The sequence below is a fragment of the Balaenoptera physalus genome, assembly GCF_965194825.1.
Source record: "Balaenoptera physalus genome assembly, chromosome: 16".
NCBI classification, from domain to species: Eukaryota; Metazoa; Chordata; class Mammalia; order Artiodactyla; family Balaenopteridae; genus Balaenoptera; species Balaenoptera physalus.
In genome coordinates this window covers 51,178,844-51,189,000 of record NC_138898.1, presented here as the reverse complement: position 1 = coordinate 51,189,000, position 10,157 = coordinate 51,178,844, and the positions used below count along the sequence as shown (strand labels likewise).

The window sequence follows — 10,157 nt, the reverse complement described above, 5'->3', positions numbered from 1 at the left end:
TAGAAAAGCTTTAGCCTCCTAGGCCTTCCCCAAGTTCCAAAGAACAGATATAATCAGAGAAGGGAAAAAATTCAGAGACAAAGGAAAACAGTCAGACAAGACAAAATAATAATAGTTTAGCCATTAAACAAAGTCAAGGACCTTTAATTCCTCCTCAAGGGCTATAGATAATATTCTGAGCCATATACTTTGAGCTGTTTTGCAGATACTGAAACCCCCACCAGGTGAAGAAGTTAACTTCATGCTGACCACAAACACATAGAGCCCAGACCTGTTAGAACCAGAAGGTTGATGATGCTGACTCCCAATTACCTCACCACCAACCAGTCAGAAGAATGTCCATGAGCTGATCATGTACCCCGCAACCCTCTCCCTCAACCTGTCTTTTTAAAAAAATTTATTTATTTATTTTTCGCTGTGTTGGGTCTTCGTTTCTGTGCGAGGGCTTTCTCTAGTTGTGGCGAGCGGGGGCCACTCTTCATCGCGGTGCGCAGGCCTCTCACTGTCGCGGCCTCTCTTGTTGCGGAGCACAGGCTTCAGACGTGCAGGGTCAGTAGTTGTGGCTCACGGGCCTAGTTGCCCCGCGGCATGTGGGATCTTCCCAGATCAGGGCTCGAACCCGTGTCCCTGCATTGGCAGGCAGACTCTCAACCACTGCGCCACCAGGGAAGCCCCCCCTCAACCTGTCTTTAAAAACTTTTCCCTGAAAGCCTTCGGGGAGTTTGGGCCTTTTGAGCATGAGCTGCCCGTCTTCCTTGATGGCCCTGAAATAAACACTGCACTTTCCTTCACCACCACCCGGTGTCAGTAGGTTGGCTTTGCTGTGCGCAGGTGAGTGGACCTGAGTTTGGTTTGGTAATGTGCCCACCACCTCATCATGAACTAGAAATAAATTGGCAACTCGCGTTGTGTATCTTCTGCTGCATCTAGAGAGGCGATTGTATCCATGATTTAGCATGTGAATAAATATGCACGCCTAGGACATTATATCCAGTTTTCACCTGAAAATTGATATCTAGTGAATGCTAGCTTTTCAATAAATGGCTGCATTGCACATAAATCAATGAATCTGTATGATAAAGAATGTGACCGGTTTTGTATGTATTTTTATCAAGGCACTCTTTTGCAATCCCTTTTAAAATAAATGTGTTAAATTCTATAATTAATCAACTTAGACCTTGTTAGCGGGCTGGCATTTTCAGTCAATAAAGGGCAGTGAGATGCGTCAGATCCCTTAATCGGCCTCCACGTAGGAGCAGCTCCATTAATTCAACGGTTCTTTATGGAGCACCTGCTGTGTAGCAGCTTCTATGTTTGGCTCTGGCCCTGGTTAGCTCCTGTTTAATAGATGCTTAGATCTGTGGGTGGAGGACAAAGGCCAAACGGTCTTGGGGACATTAAGCCCATGAGTTAGTTCTTTTGTCTCCTACACCATCTTCCTGTGTCCATTGCTCTCAGGAAGTACATCTAGGTTTGGGGGAGATAGGTTTGGAAACCTGGCCTCTACTTGAGGTCACTGCTGCCTGACGTCAGAACCCCTGGTCCGTCCCCAGACTTGGTCCACAGTTGTCATGTCACTTGTCTTGCATGTGCAGAACCAGGCACCTATTCACATCTATGCTATAGTCTTTGTGTTCTTCTCATTTCAGTAAACACTGTTACGTGAACATCTTCTCTTGGTCTGCAAAGGTTCCAGAGCGTTCCTTTGTTTACTTAGTGCCATGTTGCTGGATATTCCACTTTTTAAGCTATAATAAATAATGTTAACCTTCTAAAAAATACACTTGAGTAGTATTCGGGATTAAGATATCATCGTAGTAGATATCAAATTGCTTCACTTAAATTTTGCTTCTCTTTTCCAAATGAAGTGTCCGTCCTGTGGGCTGCTCTCCTTCTGGAAGTGCACATGCCCAATCCAGGGAGGGAGGTGAGACGTCTTGCCTGCCCTCGGGGAGCGTGCAGTGTTGGAGGCATCAGCTCCCTCTCTGACTCAGACACAAGGCCCCGATGGCGTCTGTCCCTAATGGTTGTCAGCCTCAGGAGATTGAGTGTCACCTGGTGTACAGGTGTGCAGCCTGCCTGAGGTCAGACGTTTTGTCTAATGAGAGGAAGAGCGGGCACTCGCCTACATGCATGTGACCAGGTGACACCCACGTGCGGCTGACCCCGACATCCAGGAAGCCCTAAGGAGCCACACCACATCCCGACAGTCACAGTGAGGGCACCGCTTTGCTCACAGTGCGCTCACCAGGCACTTGTTCTCTGTGCTCTGTTATAAAAAGTGCAGGGCTTTCCTGGTGGTGCAGTGGCTAAGAATCTGCCTGCCAATGGAGGGGACATGGGTTTGAGCCCTGTTCCGGGAAGATCCCACATGCCACGGAGCAACTAAGCCCATGCGCCACAGCTACTGATCCTGCGAGCCACAATTACTGAGCCCACGTGCCACAACTACTGAAGCCCGCGTGCCTAGAGCCCGTGCTCTGCAGCAAGAGAAGCCCAAGCACTGCAAGGAAGAGCAGGCCCTGCTCGCCGCAGCTAGAGAAAGCCTGCGCGCAGCAACAAAGACCCAATGCAGCCAAAAATAAGTAAATAAAATAAATAAATTTTAAAAAAGAGATCAAATTCTAAAAATAAAAAAAAAAAAGTGCAGCCGCAGGACAACTGGAGCACAGAGAATGGAAGGCAGGAGGCATTTGCTGTTGCAGGAGAGGCATGCTGGCAGCGGTGACCAGAGGAAGAGACTGGAAAACTGTGAGCAGCAGATCTGAGAGATCAAAAAGCCCAGCACACAGGGCAGGTGGTATCAGGGCTTCTTCCTTGGGTCCAAGAGCCGTTCTTTTGTTCAGTGAGGCGTGGCCTGATCTTGCAGACGTGCATGCCATGGTGCCGGTGGGCAAGGGATTTCCCAGGCTCTGTAGCAGGTGCTTTGCAGTCATGACTCAAGCTGGTGTCTTTCTCACTGTCCGAGGAACAAGAGCATCAGTGGTCTCTGCAAGCTGCACCCCAGGCCTCCAGGTCTCAGGGGGCTGCAGTAAGGACGAGGCCTCCAATGCAGCGATGTCTGACCTCACGGGGCCCCCTCGTCGGCAACCTTTGTGCACTTTGGAAATGGGCCTGACATTAGCTAATTCAGCCTCATCAATGTCAATAAGATCAAATTAGGTTCTATCATATTACATTAGTTGACAGCAAATCAAATTAGGCATTTTTGAAAATCTGAGTTGACAGAGAAGGCTACCCCCACAAGTAAGTTTTCCAGAAAATAAGCCACGACTTACGGAGCAGCAACTCACAGCCCAGTGACCTGGCTTGTAGCTGAGGCCCTCCTATAAACTCCTCTCCGTGGCTCATGCCACATTTCCTGCTGCTGCCTGGTGGCGATCAACCCCAGGGCTGGCCTCCGTCCATGGCACGTACACACCTCAGCACAACCAGATGGGACGCTGGCATGGAAGCTGGAATGGAGACTAACAATTCTCTGAGCCCAGATGTAACGTCCAAGGGGATCCAGCCCGCAGAGCAGAGCTACCTGGGCATATGGCTCTGACACAGACATCCATGGTGCTGAAATGACCCCCTGGCCTCTCCCTACCCCACCTCCTCCTGCCATAAACGGATGACTAGAAATTCCAGTTCTAGGTGAGTGAGGGGGTATTAGCCCTGGGAGGTGGAGAGCAGCAAACTGTCCCAGGTCCGATTTCTCCCCCTTCTGGCCCATCCCTGGCAGCATCAAGTCATCTTCGGCCCCAACCTCCTGCTTCAGGACCAGACGGAAGGAGACCACTTGAAAAAGCCAACCTCACAGAATCAGCATTTCTTTCCAAGACTCCAAGTCACATCTGAGAAGGGAAAGATCAACTACAAGCAAAGAGCAGCTCTCAGCCCAGTGCTTCACACCAGCCCTGGCTGGTGCTCCAGGGTCCAGGGTTCCGGGGGGAGGATTCATGGGGTCGGGGAGGAGAGCTGCTGCCAAAGGTCTGGGTGTCTCTTCATCATTTCCACCACTGGGTGTGATTTTCTTGGCTTATCCCCCTGCAGCCTGCAGATGCTCACCTCTTCAGGGTGACAACCTGTCCACCAGAACATGTGTGCTTTAGGGGCACTTCGGGGCTGCAGAGGGGGCAGGAGCACCCGCAGGCCTGCGTTCCTTAGAGGAGATGCCCCCATGGTTAGGATGTCCGCTTGTCCCAGTGTGGAGGCTGAGGAGATGGTTGCTGGGGAGTGGGGGGGTGGTCAGTGTGACCAGGGGAAGGGATGAGGTCCAGCAGCTGGCACCCCCTGAGACCTTGACACTTGGAGGGGCCTCGAGATGACATCCCTGGTAAGGCCTGCACCCCCTCCTTCCAGCCCACTTTACCCTGCTCGGACCCACCTCTCAGAGGTCTTCATGGGAGAGTCCCCTCGTAGGTGGCCTTTGATGTGTCAGGTGACCGGAGTGTCACCTAGAGACACATGCTGGGTGAGGGGTCCCCCACCCCGACCCCCATCCCAAACCAGGAGATGCATGTGGGTCTTGGGACTGCTCTCCTCCAGGAGGGCATGAGGTCCTCTGTGTTTCAAAACCGCCCACATGTGAGGGAGGTGCTTGGTGAGGGCTGCTGTCCACCAGTTCCCTGCTTTTCCATCCCTGCCTCTCCCAACAGGGGTCCTTATAGGAAAAGCTCCTCAGATTCTTCTTTTTCAATTTCACTCTTCTCTCCCTCATTTCGGAAGGTTCTGAAGCACATTCTCTCGTTCCTTTGTCAAGCTGCTGTGTCAGAGTTTGAGATACCATCAGGAGACCCCTGAGCCTGGCACTGCTGTGGCTTCATCAAAGGGGCTTGGGTGGAGCACAGAACCACTGCAGCCCCGCTGATGTCCCCACTGGGAATGAATCCCATCAGGGCACCAGGGCTCACAGACTTCAGGGTACCCCTGCCTTTGGGACTGGTCTTCCTCCTTCCTCTCACCTGCTTGTCAGAAGCCCAGGCATCCCCACCTTGGCTCCAGTCCCCTGGGACAGCTTTGGGGTAATTCAAGACCCTCACACTCCTTTATCTGCCTGGGGATGAGAATGTCTTTTTTTTTTTTTTTTTTTAGATTTTAAAATTATTCATTTATTTTGGCTGCATTGGGTCCTCATTGCTGCACGCGGGCTTTCTCTAGTTGCGGCGAGCGGGGGGCTACTCCTCGTTGCGGTGCACGGGCTTCTCACTGCAGTGGCTTCTCTTGTTGCGGAGCGTGGGCTCTAGGTGCGCGGGCTTCAGTAGTTGTGGCTCGCGGGCTCTAGAGCGCAGGCTCAGCAGCTGTGGCACACGGGCTTAGTTGCTCCATGGCACGTGGGATCCTCCCAGACCAGGGATCGAACCTGCGTCCCCTGCATTGGCAGGTGGACTCCCATCCACTGCTCCACCAAGGAAGTCCCAAGAATGTCTTAAAAACTGCAACTGGCTGATTATGGAGGGCTGAGTGTGTGCTGCAGGTGTGGGTGGAAAGATGGGGTGTGAGGTTCCTATGTCTGCAGGGTCTTCCAAGCGTGAAGATCTGTGTGTTTCCCCCAGCCAGTCGACTCCCCACACCGTCCTCCCAGGAAGCCCAGATCCAGGATTATGAGGGCAAAGGTTTTCCCCTTGCTTATCTGTAATGTCCACTCCCTCTTGGGTTCAAGTCCCAATCTGAGTTGCATGGTGTCATATGTAGATTCATCCATGTCTTTGCATGGGTTGATGGTTCATTTCTTTCTATCGGTAAATAGTATTCTATTGCATGTGTATGGGAGGAAAAATAATTTTCCCTCTACCCTTCTAGGTTCTTGCTTGAGATCCCCTTACCCCCCACCAATAAAAGACAGATTAATAGGCGAAAAAAAAAAAGAAGTTTGATAACATGTATACCTATTGTATACATGGGAGATACCCAGGAAAACTAACTCCCTGAAATGACCCAAGTTATTTCCTTAAATGCCATCTTCAGCTAAAAACAAAAGAAAGATGATGGGGTTGCGGGGGAGCCAGTAAGGGAGCTTATCAGGCAAAGGACAGTGAACAAGGGTATGATTCTTATGCAGATTTAAGTTCAGGCCTTCTCCATTGACAACAGTTTCATGTGATTTAGTCATCCTTCAATTCCCTGTGCGGAAAGGGAGAACCCTTTCAAATGGAGATTTGCATAAATGTAAATCTCCCTCCCAAAAGGGCAAATTCTACTCATTTTTTCAGAGATTCTCCTGTGTCTGCTGTTTTTAAAAATAAATGAGGGAGCGTACTGCAATGAAGAGTAGCCCCCGTTCGCCACAACTAGAGAAAGCCCGCGCATAACAACGAAGACCCAATGCAGTCAAAAATAAATAAATAAAATAAATTTATTAAAAATAAATAAATAAATAAATAAATAAATGAGGGACTTCCCTGGTGGTCCAGTGGGTAAGAGTCCGAGCTCCCAATGCAGGGGGCTCAGGTTCGATCCCTGGTCGGGGGACTAGATCCCGCATGCCGCAACCAAGAGTCCACATGCAGCAACTAAGAAGCCCGCTGGCTGCAACGAAAGTCCGCATGCCACAACTTAAAAAAAAAAAAGATCCTGCATGCCTCAACAAAGATCCCGTGTGCCTCAACTAAGACTTGACACACCCAAATTAATTAATTAAATTAAAATTAATTAATTAAAAATAAATTAATTAAAAATAAATGAGCTCAGGGACTTCCCTGGTGGTCCAGTGGTTCAGAATCCGCCTTCCAATGCAGGGGACGTGGGTTCGATCCCTGGTCAGGGAACTAAGATCCCACATGCCGCAGGGCAAGTAAGCCCACGTGCTCTGGAGCCCGGGCGCTGCAATGAAGATCCCGCGGGCCACAACTAAGACCTGAAGCAGGCAAATAAATAAATATTAAAAAAAAAAATGAATGAGCTCAACAATAATCCTTATGCCAAAGAGACATATTTTGGGGTGGCACATTCTGCTCCCCTTGATATGTATGTGCCCCAATTTGCTTATGTATTCATCTACAGAAGGACATCCTGATATCTTTAAGTTTTTAGCCATTAGGAATGTGCTGTGCATAATTTTAAAAAATATTTATTTATTTATTTATTTACCTGCGCCGGTTCTTAGTTGTGGCACGTGGGATCTTCATTGCCGCATGTGGGATCTTCGTTGCGGCGGCATGCGGGATCTAGTTCCCTGACCAGAGATAGAACCTGGGCCCCCTGCATTGGGAGCTCAGAGTCTTAACCGCTGGACCACCAGGGAAGTCCCAGGATCTCCTCCTTGAATGTCGTGCCCCTGTCCTGACTCTACTGAAGGATATATTTCAGAAGTCTGAGCTGTAAGAAAGAATGAATAACAAAAATAGAGGTAAATACAAACATTGATTGTATGTACAGTTATAATGTCTATGGAGTTAAGAAGGAAACAAACAAAAAACAGCCAAAAATCCCTACACAGACCCAAAACAACCGTCCTGGGCTGTGCATAATTTTATGTTAGTTTTTGTTTGAACACAGTTTTTCAAAGAAGTTGTCTAAATACTGGAGGTGTGATTGTTGGATACTAAAGTGAGATTTGTTTAGATTTGGAAGAAACTGCCAAATTGACCTCCAACGTGGCTGTACGTGCATCCCACCAGCAAGGAAGGAGCGCTCCTGTTGAGGCAGGAGATAGACGGGCCCCAGGCTGAGCAGTTGGAGTTTGTCCCATGTGGACAGATACTCCAAGATGAGGAGAAAGAGAAGAGCTGAGTCCTGCCCAGATAAGAGATAAAAGACCACATATTCCTCATTCTCGAGGTCAAGGAGACCTCTCCCACTACACATGCGCAGAACGGCTCCTGGGGGTCAAATAGGGAGGGGCCGACACCCCATAGTAAGTGATGCCAACCTACCCATAGGCCTCTTCTCTAGAATACATCTTGGCTAAGAGATGCACGCACACACATGGGAGGACCCTGAGATAAACCAAATACGGACTCAGAACCAGGCAAAGCAAGATGATTGGCCAAAGGAAACCTGGAAGAAATGCCCCATAAAAGTGATTCAAACTACCACGAGGGTGCAAATCTCTCTCTGAGCCTGCCCGTGTGACTATCTACAGGTACCCTTTTTCCTCCTAATAAACACTTTACTTGCTTCACTACTTTCCGTCTCTATGTAGAAGTTCATTTCTACACAGCTGACGGGCCGGGGCCTTGTCACTGGCCACTGGTCCCTGGTGGTCTAGTGGCTGGGATTCAGCGCTCTCACTGCCACGGCCTGACTTCAATCTCTGGCAGGGAACCGAAACCCTGCTTCAAGCCGCTGCAGGCCGAGGCCACCCGCCATCACTGTCTAGTCCACTAGCTCGTATTTTTTAATTAAAATTTTATTATTATTATTATTATTTTGGCTGTGCCGCAGGGCATGTAGGATCTTCGTTCCCCGACCAGGGATGAATCTCCGCCCCCTGCATTGGAAGTGCGGAGTCCTAACCACTGGGCCTCCAGTGAAGTCCCTCCTCTAGAATTGTTAGTTTTGCGACTTAAATTTGTGGACAATTTTGAGTGCCTTTCGGTGTCAGTTGTAAAAGCTTCTGTCTGCATTCATTTCATTCCATATGGTTTCCAATTAGTTGCTCCTTAACTATGTTTTGAGAAGACACGGCAGGATATTCAGCTCGATTTCAATTTGAATTTCCAAAATTTAGTGGGAGCAGCCCAAGGGCCCGCAGGGAGTGCGGCCTGGCTGAAAGCGGAGCGCGGCGGGGCCTGCACTTCCTGGGCGTCCCGCAGGGGGCGCGCAACCCCGCCGGCTGACCCTACCGTGCGTGCGAGTTCCGCCCCCGGACTTCGGTTTGCGGCCGGCTGGCGGGAGCTCGGTTTCCTCGGCACCCGCCAGGGCTTCGGGACAACGCGGGGCCGTGTCCTCGCTGACAGGAGTCCAGTCTCCTCAGGACCTGCCCGGAGGTGCCGACGCGGGAGGAAACAGTGAGGAGAAAGTGGGGAGACTTCCTGAGCTTGCGCACACGCGTTGCCCGGGGGCTCGACTCTGCGCGCAGCTGAGAGCAGTTGGGTCTCCTCAGGCACTGCCGGGGCTTCGGCTGGGACGCCCGGGTCAGCGTCTCTGCTGACGGAGCTCAGTCTCCTTAGGACTCGCCGGGGTTTCAGCTTTAGGACAACACGGGGCTGCGTCCACGCTGACGGGAGCTGGGTTTCCTGACGACCCAGGCGACGCCGGGAGGAAAAGGTGAGGAGAAGTGGGGAGAAGTGGGGAGAAGCTTCCTGTGGGTGACTGACGGCTGTTTTCAGACGACCCAGAAGCGCTTGCTGTGGAAAACTGTGTTTTTAGTCAGTTTGGTGTGTGGTGTAGATGGTGTCCAGTTTTCCCAGCACCGTTTATGGTGGGGACTGTCCTTCCTCTTGGTGTGTCCTTGGCCCTCTGTCATAAATTAATGGACCCCCTCCATGTGGGTTGAATTTTGGGCTCTCTGTCCTGTTCCTCTGGTCCGTGCGCCTGTTTTTGTGCCAGTTCCGCACTGTGTTGGTGACTGTAGCTTCATACCGGTAGTGTGAAGTCGGGGAGGGAGGTGCCTCCAGCCTGTTCTCCTTTCTCAGTGTCGCCTTGGCTATTTGGGGTCCTTCGTGGTTCCACACAGATATTAGGAGGCTTTGCTCTATTTCTGTGAAAAAATGCCATTGGAATTTTAGAAGGGCTTGCATTCACTGTGTACATTGCGTTGGGGGGAATAGACATTTTATTTTAATAAATTTGTTTATTTATTTATTTATGGCTGCGTTGGGTCTTCGTTGCTGCGCACGGGCTTTCTCTAGTTGCGGCGAGCGAGGGCCACTCTTACTTGCGGTGCGCTGGCTTCTCATTGCGGAGCGCGGACTCCGCAACAGTAGTTGCGGGCTTCAGTAGTTGTGGCTCGCGGACTCTAGAGCGCAGGCTCAGTAGTTGTGGCGCACAGGCTTAGTTGCTCCGCGGCATGTGGGATCTTCCCCGACCAGGGCTCGGGCCCGTGTCCCGTGCATTGGCAGGCGGATTCTTAGCCACTGCGCCACCAGCGAAGCCCAGAATGGACATTTTAACAATAGTAATTCTTGCATTCCATGCGCACGCGGTATCTTTCCATTGATTTGTGTCTTCTTCAGTTTCTTCATCAACGTCTTAAAGTTTTCAGTGTGCAGGTCTTTCACATCCTTGCT

The 10,157-nt window shown here is 50.4% G+C and overlaps 1 long non-coding RNA gene across 3 annotated transcripts in view; it reads left to right on the top strand.

Moving 5' to 3' along the window:
• Positions 1 to 3: 3 nt before the first annotated feature.
• The window catches only part of LOC309645913, a 253,739-nt gene continuing 243,585 nt past the window's right edge, over positions 4 to 10,157 (top strand). For all 3 annotated transcript variants that reach the window (XR_014255106.1, XR_014255107.1, XR_014255108.1), the window contains exon 1: positions 4 to 9,195. This is a non-coding gene — a long non-coding RNA (uncharacterized lncRNA). The remainder of the gene's footprint in view (positions 9,196 to 10,157) is intronic.